Source organism: Anser cygnoides, chromosome 21 (assembly GCF_040182565.1).
Source record: "Anser cygnoides isolate HZ-2024a breed goose chromosome 21, Taihu_goose_T2T_genome, whole genome shotgun sequence".
Lineage (NCBI taxonomy): Eukaryota > Metazoa > Chordata > Aves > Anseriformes > Anatidae > Anser > Anser cygnoides.
In genome coordinates, this window is record NC_089893.1 from 4,303,944 (window position 1) to 4,316,875 (window position 12,932).

At 42.7% G+C, this 12,932-nt stretch overlaps 1 protein-coding gene and 2 long non-coding RNA genes across 3 annotated transcripts in view; 1 reads left to right on the top strand and 2 right to left on the bottom strand.

The window, feature by feature from the left end:
- Positions 1-12,932, top strand: part of POU2AF1 (POU class 2 homeobox associating factor 1) — a 79,294-nt gene that overhangs the window by 4,429 nt on the left and 61,933 nt on the right. The window contains exons 4-5 of the mRNA XM_013187128.3: positions 2,361-2,609; positions 5,889-6,085. The gene's annotated coding sequence lies outside the window, so the exon portion shown is untranslated. The remainder of the gene's footprint in view (positions 1-2,360; positions 2,610-5,888; positions 6,086-12,932) is intronic.
- LOC125182738 (uncharacterized) lies at positions 156-4,488 on the bottom strand. Its single transcript, XR_010826141.1, has 5 exons — positions 4,208-4,488; positions 3,840-3,960; positions 2,943-3,056; positions 1,884-2,052; positions 156-918 (listed from the first exon to the last, which is right to left on the bottom strand). It is a non-coding gene; the product is annotated as an uncharacterized lncRNA (long non-coding RNA).
- Positions 4,493-5,984, bottom strand: LOC136786718 (uncharacterized). The gene is made up of 3 exons (XR_010826142.1): positions 5,848-5,984; positions 5,194-5,414; positions 4,493-4,813 (listed from the first exon to the last, which is right to left on the bottom strand). It is a non-coding gene; the product is annotated as an uncharacterized lncRNA (long non-coding RNA).

Sequence of the window (12,932 nt, forward strand, 5' to 3'; positions counted from 1 at the left end):
GCAGTCTGAAGGACCATTTCATTTGTTTATTATGAAATAGCACATCCGATCTCAGAAATGTTGTGGCCTTGGGGACTTATGTCTGAATAAGCAGTGAAAAACAGAAAGCCACATGAATGACGACTGAAGAAACTTATCAATGATGGACAGTTCTTTGTGTGAGGTTTGTTGTGCGAGGTCTTGTAATATTCTTTTAAGAATGATTTTTTTTGGTTGTTGTTTGTGTCTATTACTTACTGTCAATACCACACAGGTAATAAGCAATGTGAGAAGTCCTGTGATTACTCCAAAAACTGCTGTCCAGTCAGGTTTCAGTAGGAGGTCTTGTTTTTTTGCAATGCCCACCTGTACAGCATATCTGGGAGTTGTGGGGAAGAACGGCCCCTCTTCATAACACTGTCCTCCAAGTGGCATGACCCTGATGTACTTAATGAAACGAGCATAAATAGAAATGCCATGTCAGTGCAAATGATTCAAATGTGCATGCTGATTTAAATCTGAAGTGTTATTTTGGTTCTTACAATGAGTCTGAACTGTACAGCTGTTGCACCATTTTGCAGTTACACATGTAATGCTCATGCAGGCAAACTCACATGTTTACTGTCGTACTCACCTGTGCAGTACGATGTGCAAAAATGAAAAATCCTCATTCATATTTTTAACATTTCCTTTGATTCCAAGCCATCAAATGGATCGCAAAATGCTTTGCTAAGAGGGACATTATAAATGCAAATAGAGGATTCCTTGATACAAACCATTTTTTTGTGCTGATTGCTGCTCAGCTGTAACACATAGGTACCAGGGTGCTGGAACTGGAAAAGGAAGAAGAGGATTTTTTGGGAGGCCTCTCTCACTTCCTCTGCGAGCCTTCGAAAATCCCCCCAGTCAAATTCAGCATTCGTGTTGTACAGGTTGTTTCTAGGAGCAAAAGTACAAAAGTCCATTCTTGTCACTAGGGTTTGTGTGTCTGTGTAGGCTTATAACTACAGCAGAGCTTTGGCAAGGCATAGTTGCCGCTTAGGGTTCATTTATGTCATTAAATGAGGATAGCACAAGTTTAGGCGCTGGACCTCTAATTGTCCACACAGCGGCACTGTTAATTCAGCCCTACTTTGGTTTGGGCTGCTCCAACCAGTTCTCCTCAGGCTGTATGTGATGTAGCAGGAATTAACCTGAAGCAGCATGGATGTTTATTTAGCAGTGAAGAAATAGCCATGGGGACCCCTTGTAGGTGTTTAAACACCACAGATGCCAACACGGAATCCACGTGAAGGTTTTGTTATTCATTACGTGTCCCTTGTGTTACTTGATGCTTTGAAACTGGATGAATGCCAGAAATAAAATAGGCCATAGGGGAAGAAACCCACAGAAATAAAGGCAGCAAAGGCAGAGCTTCCAAGGCGTTCAGTGCAGTAGAAACTGCTTGTTTCCATTGGGTTAGTTTACCAAAACCTAAACCTTAGCTCAGATAAGATCCTAAAACTCAATGACTATAGAAAAGGGAAGAGAACTCAGGATCAACTAGAGCAATTATACAGCATAAGCTATGAGAAGTCATCCTGCAAAGTGTTAACACGGGTATGCCTTTTAAAAGGTCAGAAATAGCACCAGCAGGACATCAAGAACAACATGTATACATTTATTTTTGCTTATTTTAATAAGTGAATGTTGCTTTCCTGAAGTCTTACATGCTGTTTCCTACTGTGCCACAGTGTCTTCTCTTTGAAAAAGACATTGAAGTATGCTTAATAATGAGACTTCTAGTCTTCCTAGTCACGTTTCCTCTTAGTTCTGTGTTGAGAAAAGTGAAAACTGCAGCCTTTTTCTCTGTAGCTTAAGTAAAAGTGCATTAGCTAAGTTCTGCATTCAGGCTTTGTACTTACACATCATAAACTGGGTAATGTTCCTTGGAGACAATGAACACGATGGTAACATTAGCATTAATGCATGTGGTAGGATTTAAGATGCCAGTAAATGCGATTTTTGATGTGGAATTTGAAGGTCTCAGGCTTTGTACCATGGGAGATCTGGATCCTTCATGGCTGGAATTACCTGTAAAAGCACAGGTTTGGATCATTACCGATCATTTTCTGCCTACAGAACTGCTGCAGAATACAGCATTTCCTTTTTATATATTCATTTTTATGACTAAGCTTTATAGATGCAAGTCTGGCTTCCAGAGTAAGGCATACTGTTAAGACAGCACTTAAAAATGCAACTGGCATTTTCCTGACATTGGTTAATTTTGCACCACATTTTTGTGTCTTTTTGCAATGGCTCTGCTGAAGCATGTCTAGTGCAGAAGCAGCACCTCTTGCAAATCTGCAGCCTTTGTAAGGTACCTGTCTTCTTGTCGTTAGTCAGATTTGGCTTGGCTATGGATTTGAGGATATCTCTGGAGACATGCAGGAACTCAAGTCTTGCTCTCCAAGAGGAACACAAGTGGAACTACTAAGGAAGTCATCTGAATTGCCCAAAGCTGTGGAGACGGTGGCATAAATTAGAACTGAGGAATGGAGCAGAATTGTGGATCAGGATCTGAGAAGAGCTCAGCCCTGCCAGTTGCTCCTGGGCTCTGTCTCCCTGCAGCCCCGTGGATGTGGTGGAAGGTAGGGGGCTGTGTGCCAGGTGCTGTGCATTCAGTTGCCACACAGCTGTTCCTCCTTGCCCCTGGGGGAGAGACGGGGGCCAGGAGGAAGCAGCCTGTTGGCAGCTGTGAGTGCAGAGGCTCTAACTTGCAGTGCAGAGAAGTCAGAGCTTTTCCTTTCGCTTCCCTGTGCTTAGTGTGAACAGTTTCTCTGGGAATTTGAGGATGGTAAGGTCTGTTTAACTGTTGCTATTTCCTATTTAGTTCAGTACTGGAGATGGTTGATGTGATGAAACAGTTAAATCTTGGAGAATCTGTATTTAGATATATGCTCTGGAGCCTTCTGAGACCTTACCTGGAGCTGTTGCTGAGGAAGGCCAGTTTCTCTGTAGTGATGAAGCCTTGTTTAGCATGATGAAGTTGTGAAATAGCTGTGGGTCAGGATTATACACTCCTAAAAATCCTTTCCCTGAAGCAGTATAAAAAGTATTGGTCACTTCTGTTTATCAACGAGTTGGACTTTGCTTTTTCTTTTAGTTTATAGAGTATCAGCTCACCAAACCCCCCAAATAAAGCTTACAGAACCTAAAACCAAACTGCATGCTTTTCAGTTCATTTTTTCTTATTCTAGGGCAGTGCTTAAAAACACTTGGGCCTTATCCAAAGGCTTTAGGGTTTGTTTGGTGTTGCAAGACCTGTTCCTTAAGCAGCAACTGGTTTAACTTGGCTGAAGTCAATGAAACTGTACAAAGGTACCATGGGCAAATGATTGCATCCTATTGCTACTACTAAATTTTCATGTGGTTGTATAAATAGTGCTTATGGCTTTAGTTCTAGAATGCTAAAAAAATGTTTACCTACTTCTAACTGTACTTGGTAAAATCACATTAAAATCTGAAGCCCAAGAGAAAATCTCTTCAGATAAAGGATGTGAGAAGGGAGCCCCTCAACATGTGACGATAGCGTTCATCTCTTAAGAAAATGGGAGTGGGAGGGAGTCTCTGAATATCCATCTGTACATTCCCAAAATGTTGGAAATGTAGAGATCTGGGATGACTGTTCTGGGATTGAGTGGGGTGAATGGTGCACAGAATAGTGACTTAGTATTTCTTCATGCTATCACCATGTATCAAGGTTTTTTGTTTGCATTATAAATAACGTGGATATTGCAGTTATTTATAGAAAAACATTTAATACCCAGCTATAACTCTACACCAGCTAACGCTATAGCTCTTGTTATCCTTTCCCTTACCACTTGTTTTAACAATGTATGCTGGATGGGAATATTTGCTTTGTTCTGAAGTGCAGACATCTTTTAAAGGGAAATATGGTCCTAGTAGAACTGTTCTTAATTCTTCCAAGACAACAGCAACCTAAAAGAAAAATAACTCAGAAAATTTATGGGAATTTTTCACTCGGTTGCAATGTAAGGCCAGGTAGAAAAAATATGCTCTGCATATAATAGACTGGTGTCTGGGGGGTTTGTTTGTTGCTTTCTATACTTTTCAAAGAAAAAAAACAAACAAACAAACATGAGGCTGTTGTTTTGTTGAAAGATTACTAAAAGTCTATAAAGTATAGCAAAAATTGGTAGGCTGTGAAAATAACTGCAGCTTTTACCTTGCTCCCATTTCGGTAAGTGATAAAAAGCTGAGGATTTTTCTCGGTACAAGTGACCTGCAGAGTCTCTCTTTGTTGTCTTCTGCACTGCGAATTGCACACACTCTCCAGAGTGTCACCTTGACAGATGCAGAGGCCAAGAACCTTGTCATAGCCTTGATAATCCCTGGGGACAGTACAAACCTGCAGGAGGAAAAAAGGAGTGAAATAGCAGCTTAGAAGACAAATTAGAATACCTTAGAAGCGAGGTATTCCTTGAGTGAGGGTGGAAATCTGGCTTCTGGCTTCCTATTTCAATCTGAAGAAGCAGCAAAACCTCCTGTGAAAACAGTTACAACGCTTGGTTCTGCTGTCTGAGCTCAGTGAAGAAAGAGCTAGAGAGTTTGCTTTAGGGCAGTTTCTGCATGTACTTTGGATTTAACTAGTGGAAAAACGCTTTACCTTCTCAGCGCAATAATGAGCCCATTCTTTCTTGGTTAAACACTGTCCTTCCTGATTTCGAGAGGCTGTATCCCGACAGATATCGTATGCTCGTCTGACACAGTGTCTTCCACCATCTGAGGAGCTCTGATAACCTGGAGGGCATGTGCAGTGAGCATCACTGGCCTGGAAGAAAAACCAGATATTTATTTAGCAACCTGTAGTCTCACGCAGGTGCTGTTCTGTATCTTGCTGCATTAGGCATTGAGCCTTATTTGGCTGAGGTCAGATGAGACTTTCGTGTCCGTGCACATTCCCTTTACCTTCCCGCAAAGGAGAAAGATCGGAGCAGCTCTAAAACTCAGAGCGTGTGTAAATCTGGTGTGGTGTTTCCACGCCAGTGGCTCTGTGTAATTGGAAATGAGATGTAGGACTGAAAGCTGCCAATGCCAAAGCGAGAGACGCTGAATTAGGGCAGTGCACGAGGTAAGACAATGAAGATCAAAGTCTGAAGTAACAGTGCTGTGCCTTAGGACTGAACTGCTTTTGCAGGACTGCTTCTTTACCTGAAACACCTGCCCTTTCCCAAGGCAGATGCATGTCTCTTGCCCCTCTGCAGGCTGCGCTGCCTCGGAGCCGCATGGAAGGCATGCTTTTTGGCCAGGCATGGGATTAAAGAAATCCACTGGGCACGTCAAGCAGCTGTGTGATGTCCCTGCTTCTTCGGGACGGAAAGTGCCTGGGGGACATGGCACTGGTGTGATGCTTCCTTCCGGGCAGAAAAAGCCTGTAGAGCAACAAAACCAAAAGACGTTGTCAATTTTTCTTATATAATGTGGCTATATTATGTAGATTAAATAGAGTTGGTGTCTCGGCAGTTTAAAGAAAGGATGGCTTATTTACGTCATAACATCAAAATCAGTTAAAGGAATGCTGCCTCGTTTAAAAGTACTGCCCAGTTTCAATATTGATTTATTTTGCAGTACAAAAAGGAAGTCTTTGGATATGTGAATGTCTTATAATAACACGAAATGCTATATACGTGTTGTTTAAGCCTACTTACCTTTTACAATATGAATTTCTGCAAGTCTAATCGATTATCTAAGGGTTCCTGCATCATTCAGTAAAATTAATGTCTGACTACAGTTTTTGTTGAGCAGTATATGATGGAAAAGCGTCCTAAAGAAGCTAATAATCTCCAGTATATTATCTCCAAATACCTGCTGGACAGCTTGTCAGGTTCTGTTCTCTTCTTTTGCAGTGAGGTCCACTTTGACAGTCCTCATTGTCTGGAAGTTGTTGCTCCCCGTTGTCACAAACCACGCTTGAGAAAATGGTGAAAATGAAGAGGAAGAAGGCCATCCCATCCGCCTACTGCACCAAATGCCATGAAATGCCAAATGGGGGTAACAGAAAGGCATAGAGAGAGCTTTCTTTTCAGCCACTGAATATTTAATGGTGAGTGAAAGTTAAAACATGCTAATGTGTTGGTGTAAAATATTCATGGCAGCTGCCTAAGCCTATTGTATTCCCCTGTGGTCATATAACAGAAGCTCTACTCTGTCCAATCTAAAGAATTTACATATGAAATACAAATGTTGCAGCACAGATAAATGTTTATCCAGGATTATAGACAATTTGCTGCTGTACTTTGTAATCTGAACTGTTCAGGGTCCCCATAAGAGCAGTGATTTTACAAATTCTATGAACTCATTTACCATAAGGAATCCTCAGTAAGTGTGGGATGTGCTGTGTTTTGTTTTGGGGATAGGCTGCATAATTTATGATGAGCGTAAAACAAAACCCCCACTATGGTTCACTATGGTGAGTCATAGGTGGTTTTCAGTGTTTGTTATAGAAAATATAACTATTCACGGTTATTTTGTCCCCTCTGTTTTCCAACATCTGTGTCAGACTCTAGGACACAGTTCAGGGACCTGGTTTAGCACACCCTCTGCTTTCCCATTTTTCATGGGGTGGGGTGTAAAAGGCTGCAGCGCTGCTGAGTGGCTCTGGAGCAGTGGCACAGGAGCAGGAGGTGTGTGTGCTGGTACAGAGCTCTGTGCCATATGGCAGAGGACAACAGGGTGCTCGCTGCCACCAGGGAGCTGCGCAGCAGCGCTGTGGGTCCCTGTACCTGGCAGCTGTCTGGGCACCGGCAGGCCTGGAGCCAAAATTGAGTGGGTTCCTTCTTCATAAAGTGTGCTGCGCTCCTCTCGGTGTGGACAACGAGATGATAAGCTTCTCAATGGCACATAAGAAATGGATTTTTCAAGTGTAATGAGATGTATGTGAAGGGAGTGTGTTGGATCTTGGGTGGACGGGCGTTTGAGGCACTTCTGAAGCCCTTGCCCCTGTAGTAAGAGTCAGCTAACCCAGCTGCCTGCCTGTGTGTCATGAAGGAGATGTCATATGTCTAGCAGAGACCTCTGTTTTCGTGTGAAATAAATATGCAAAAGCATTTCTGGATGGTATCTCCCGTTCCTCTCCTCTGCTTGTACCCTTTGTGGTGCTATTTAATGCCCATGTATTTGTGAAGGATATTTCCCACAACTACTAGTTCAAAGAGGCTCATCTTTTTAGGGACACAGTAAAAGAGTGGTTTCCAGATACATTTTGAAAGGCAATCATTGTACTATTGGATAGGCAGCCTGGAAAAAATGAGGGTAGGGAGGGCGTGCATTCAGGTAGAGGAGATTTCTTTTTTCTTTTTTTTTCTTCAAAGTTAGGATTGGATCTTTATTGGCAACGTGCAGGTTGCCAGAAGTTGTTGGTACTACTGAGGCAATCTCCGATTTTACAGTGAAAGGATTAGTTGGTATTCACATTTTTATACACAGTAATGGCTGAAGTCCCCAGCCAAACGTTGTGCTTTATAGGAGGATGTGCAATAGAATATCCATTAAATATTTTGGTTCTTAACGTACGACTTAATTAGATCTGAACTGCCTGCATTTTAAATTACAGACCAAAGCGTTTCCGCTCAGTGGCTGCCTAATGCTGGAAATGCCTAAGCTCACCTCCTTGTTTGAGTTTGCATTCCCCAAGCACAGAGATCTGTCTCTGAGCATGCCTGGAATTGTCCCCATTGGAGAAATCCTGTGCATAGGTCCTGCCTGAAACAGACTGGAATGCAGGAACTAGCTTTGCTTCTGCCTATTCTGTCCCCTGCAGGGCTTTGCCTTGGTGCTTAGTCTCAGAGCACACCTAGTGAGTTCTGGGAACTGCCAAATTAAACACAGCTATTTCTCCTCCTCCTCCTTTTTTTCCTTAACCCCAGATACAGCCAGAGCCATCTCCCAGCCGACCTCTGCAGAGCTGGAATGTTCACACAGAAATGTGCTTTCAGTTCCTTTCTTTTCCAGAGCTTTCTGTCCTCATCTCTTACCTTGCAGGCAAGCGTGCTGCTGTCAGTATCTGTGAGCAGAGGGAGGAGAGGAAAAGGGGGAGCAGAGAGGAACAACCTGATCGCGCTGCTCTGTTCAGCTGGAGCTGCGCAGCTGCTAATGTATTCTAGAGAACGCGATGAATAGTTGTGTGGTTAAATATTCAGCTCCTTCCTTCCAACAGTACTTCTATTCTCCAGCCAGCTGCTACATAGCTCTGTATTCCTTTGCAAGTTCTGGTGCTGGAATACTTTCCAGGGAAGGTTAGTTTGGATGGGCTTCCCAGTCCTGGATCAGACAGAGCTCTGCCCCGGGCACGCAGCACACACGGTGGTGTGGAAATGACACCAGGGACTCCCTGAGACATCAGGCTGCATAGGCAAAGAACTTGAGAAGAAGTTAGCGGCTTTCCTTCACACAGGAAGCATTTCATCTGACTGCTGTTTGCTGTACAAACTGGTGTGCAGTGGTGATGGGTCTTGAATAAGGAAATGGCTTGCCATAGCATTTTCCCTGTTGAGTCTTAGGGTGGTAATTGGTGCTGCTGTTATCAGCCACGCCACTTCCCTTTTCCACAGAACTCATCTGTGATTTGCTCTTTATGTCAAGCTGTCATTTTCCTGGCGGGGACTGGAATTTAACATCCCCATAAAATGTTTCGTGACTGTAATCAAGAGCAAGAATAGCTAGTGCCTGAGTCATTCCGAGGCCTGTTTGACTTGGTGACAAAGGCAGGTAACTTTTTAGTTGTTGTCTGTCTTAAGTTTTCAGTTCATCAAAAGGACACAAAAAAAAAAAAAATAGGGAGAGGCTAAGTACAACCCCCTTTTTCCCATTGAATTCTTAAAGAAGATAAAAAGAGAGCAGGCTTATTGGATGAATAAGACTAAAAGCCTATTATTGAAGACAGAAGTGAGAGATTTCACACCTCAAATACTGCCTGAGGGAGAGCAAAGTGTTCTTCTCTGGTATGGGACTCACCATACCTGATGAACAAACAAGTGCTTTTCTTTTTTTTTTTTTTTTCCTCTTCACCTCATGCAAGTATTTTGGTTAGGAATGCTGTTTTCTTCCCCTCATTGAACATAATCACTGGTGTTTTCAGTGTACACCACACTAGATTTGTGCTACAAACTTCACGTTATCCTTAGCAATTTTCTTTCTGATCATTGGGATTTGAGAAGTCATTGTTATTTTGATGACGTGACATCTGAACAAGCAGGTACTGATATGTTTATAATCCACAGTAAGGCAGTCAAGCAAAATGTTGGTCTTTTTTTCTGTTAAATTGAATAAAGGTTTCTAAATAAAGGGAAGGTTGTGTTCACACGGACACAGGTGATGTATATTCTTTGGAAAATATTTGACCAACCTGGTCCATAGTTGTACCATGCTATTATATTTCAGCATAAACTTTATTCTCCAGATAATGCTTACTGTAGCCTATGACTCTGCTAAAGAAGGCCGCTTGCTTTTAGATAATACTTGCTTTACAATCATGTGGGTTTTCTTAAGAGAAGCTTATGCGAAAGCTGACATAGTTTTAAAGCCTTCCAGTGAAAGGCTGGGCTTTCACAAATTTACCTTGGGACAAAGCCAAGGTAATTTTGGTGGTTCTTGGTTACGTTACCCATGAGTGACTCTTGAGGATCACTATTCTCAGAACCAAAATGTACCTTGAACAGCGCCATTTAGCAAAGGTTGAGGACATGGCGACAAAGGTGGGATATTTGTTGTGCTCCCTTTCAGTTTCATGGGTGGCTGAGCTGGGAGGGGAGGCTGAAGGTAATTTTCTGCCCGAGCTGAAGGCTTACAACTGGGTCCTGCTGACATCCTCCCTGACTGGAGCAGTAGGTCACAGGTCGGACTGTAGTCACATACTACAGTCATAAATTTATCAGTGCAACACAACGTGTATTTGTTTTCCCATGCTTGTGTGTGGTGGTTTTTGGTTTTTGTTTTGTCTACAAGGTACCTAATCCCTGCAGAAGAGAAAGGAGTCATCTTCCACGCAGAATACAAACATGATCGTGTAACCTGGAGCTTCCCAGGGTTATTTGTCATCATCATCATAAAAACAAACAACACCCATTAAATTGCAGTGGTGAAAGTGACCAAACATGAAAGATTCTCATTTATTTTCCTTCCTGTTTCCATGGCTTAAGATTCATTTCTCTTTATTTTGCAGCATTTACTGCTGTTCTGATTTGTTCTTCTGTGGGAATCAAATGAACGTAAGGCTTCTGGCACTTGGGACTTGATTGCTGTGCTAGAAAGCAGAAAACCTGAAGACTGCTTGTTCTGAGATAACGCTGAAAAGCTCGCTGAATCACAACTGAAATCCAAGCGAATGAGGTTTATTGGACAAAGAGAGACCAGAATTTTCAGATTCCGGGGACAATGCAGAGAAATTGTGGGTTTGGTTTTACTTTTTAGTCGTATTTCTTGTAACAGCAGTGTTTTATATCTAGATGGATTCAATTTGGAGGACATATATGAACATCTTTGCAGCTGAGCTCTAATTCTGGGTGAGGAGGCTGTGTATGGAATACAGCGGTCCATAGCTTTTGTTTCCTCAGGAAAGCTTTTTTTCATCCATAAGAGAATGTAGATGAGGCTTTAGTATTAAATAGATGAGTATATGGTAGGAAGTAGGTTATTATGAACACAAAGTAAAATTCCACTACCGAAGTGACTTCCCTAACATACGTAAATATCATCACGGTGGACTTTAGCAATGTATGTGTTTCACCTTAGCAAACAGGCTTTGGCTGCGAACTCGAAGAACTGCTGGGTTCTGCAGAAGCTTATCTTGTATTATATCAGAAAAGAGGTTGCCTTTGTGTGTGAGTAATAATTCCAGTGAAATGGAAAGGTCGTGTTAACTAGGACTCAAAACATGTACACCTTGGAACTTTTACAAAATGAAATAAGAAACTAAAACCATTTAAAATCCTAGCAGAATAATTTCAGTTCCCTGGTATTTCTTAGAGTCTTTCTAGTTGGCACAGACTTCTTAATTGAAATGTGATTTCACGACAGCCTGAGTAGAACTGTAAACACACCTCTTAAATTGTGCTATCTAAAGAAGCTTTATGGAAGTGGCAGAATGAGATGCAAAGAAGTCCCCCAAGGACAATGAAAGCTGAAGTTGTAAGGGGGCTGTGTTTTGCGGGCTGTAAAATGCCTTGTTAAGTCTCATTGTTTGTGAGGATGGAATTTTTTTTGGCCTTGGTGTAGACCTTTAAAAGCAGGTTGTTCTGTGTTTCCATTCTGCTGGTGACCAGCTCTTCCTGAATGGTTTTCTAGAAGCAATTGTGAAGGATTCAAAAACCGGCTACTCAGAAGCAGCAAAGGGATTCATAGGGTTTTATTTAAAATGAAACGAAACCAAACCAATTTTACTGTTTATAGTCTGCCACCATGTTTTTGTATTAATTCATGCTGCGTGTTTACCATTAGATCTGAAGTGAGTATTTATTCTGGCTTACACAGTAACCTTCAGGTAATGGTATTGTGATTTCTGCATGTACTTATCACACCACACAGAATTCAATATTTGTCTTTGGCGATCTTGTTTTGTTCCAAAAAATGAGATTACTTGTAAACTTATTGGGCCAGTGATGATGTATAGAGATGACAAATGGAGATAATTAAGAGCCGGGACCTACCTAGACAGGCTTCTCATGGGTATAGAGAGCAGTGAAGTATGGCCAAGTGCGGAGCACAGCGGTGCCTGAGGCCTTTCTGATAACTGGTTAACATCTTAGGTTTTTACCCGCAACAAATGATGTTTTATCCACTGATTCCTAATCTCTTGCTGCTACACCAAGTGAACCCTGAAACTGCACCACTGAAATAAAGGTGAAGTGGCTTCAAAGCAGATGACAAAGAAAAAATTGTAGCCTGGGAAGCAGTAGCAATCGTTGTGTCTTGGGCATGGCAGGGAGCTCAGTGAGAATCTCCTTCCCCTCATTGTCTTTCTTCAGGAAAAACGTTTCCTGATAATCTCAGTTTAAACTTCCGCCTCCTTCTGGAAACAGTGTGGGATGAAGGTTGGGGGGAAAAAAAGACGGGAGGACACTGATCGTGCAGTGCTTGAGGGCACAGGTGCTCTGGGGCTGGGATGCCCAAATCTCCAGCCCACTTAGGTTGTCTGGGGTTAGGAGGGACTTGCTGATCCTGCAAGCTCCGGGATGCTGAGCTGCACAGCGTGCTCCTCCTAAGGAGAAGTGAAGCCTCTGAGTGACCGGGCTGATAAAGCGTGCAGCAGCACCGGGCGGCAGCTCCTGGGGTGTGCGTGGCTGGGGCTGTCTGGGTCACAGCGATTACTGCAGCTTGGGAGTTCTGTCTGGGGTGAGCAGGAGCCCGTGTCCTGACCTCTTTCCTTTTCCTGTCTCTCTCCACGGTGATTCCTCTTCACAGTGACTGACACGCGATTTTTCAGTCGCCTGGACTCCCTTCTCTGCATCTATTTCATCTGTCCTGTTCAGCGCCGCTGCAGAAACATGTCTTGTTTTGAATTGAATCATTTGGTTTCCAAGTTTCTCCAGCCACAAACAAAGCAGGAAAAATAAAACTTGATGGGTGAGACTGCTCTAAAAGAATCTGAATCAGCCAAGAGCTCAGCCTCTCCCTCTTGCTTGGCTCAGAAACTTGGCTCCTCCAGCTCTGCTTGCAATTCAGCCTAGTTTTCGTCACGTGGAGGGAGAGATGTGGAGTTGTGGGAAATGGGATGCAGGGTGGCGTAGAGGAAGTGTCAGTGTTTTTTGACTTGCAGCTGTTGATCTGTATTTTCAAAGAGCTGTGGGAGGGCTTTCTTCAGTGTCTTCCACCCCACTCCCCCAACTCTTTTTTTTTTTTTTAATTCATCTCGAAGCTTAAATCCTTGCTGTGAGTGTAACAGGGATTTTATTTTC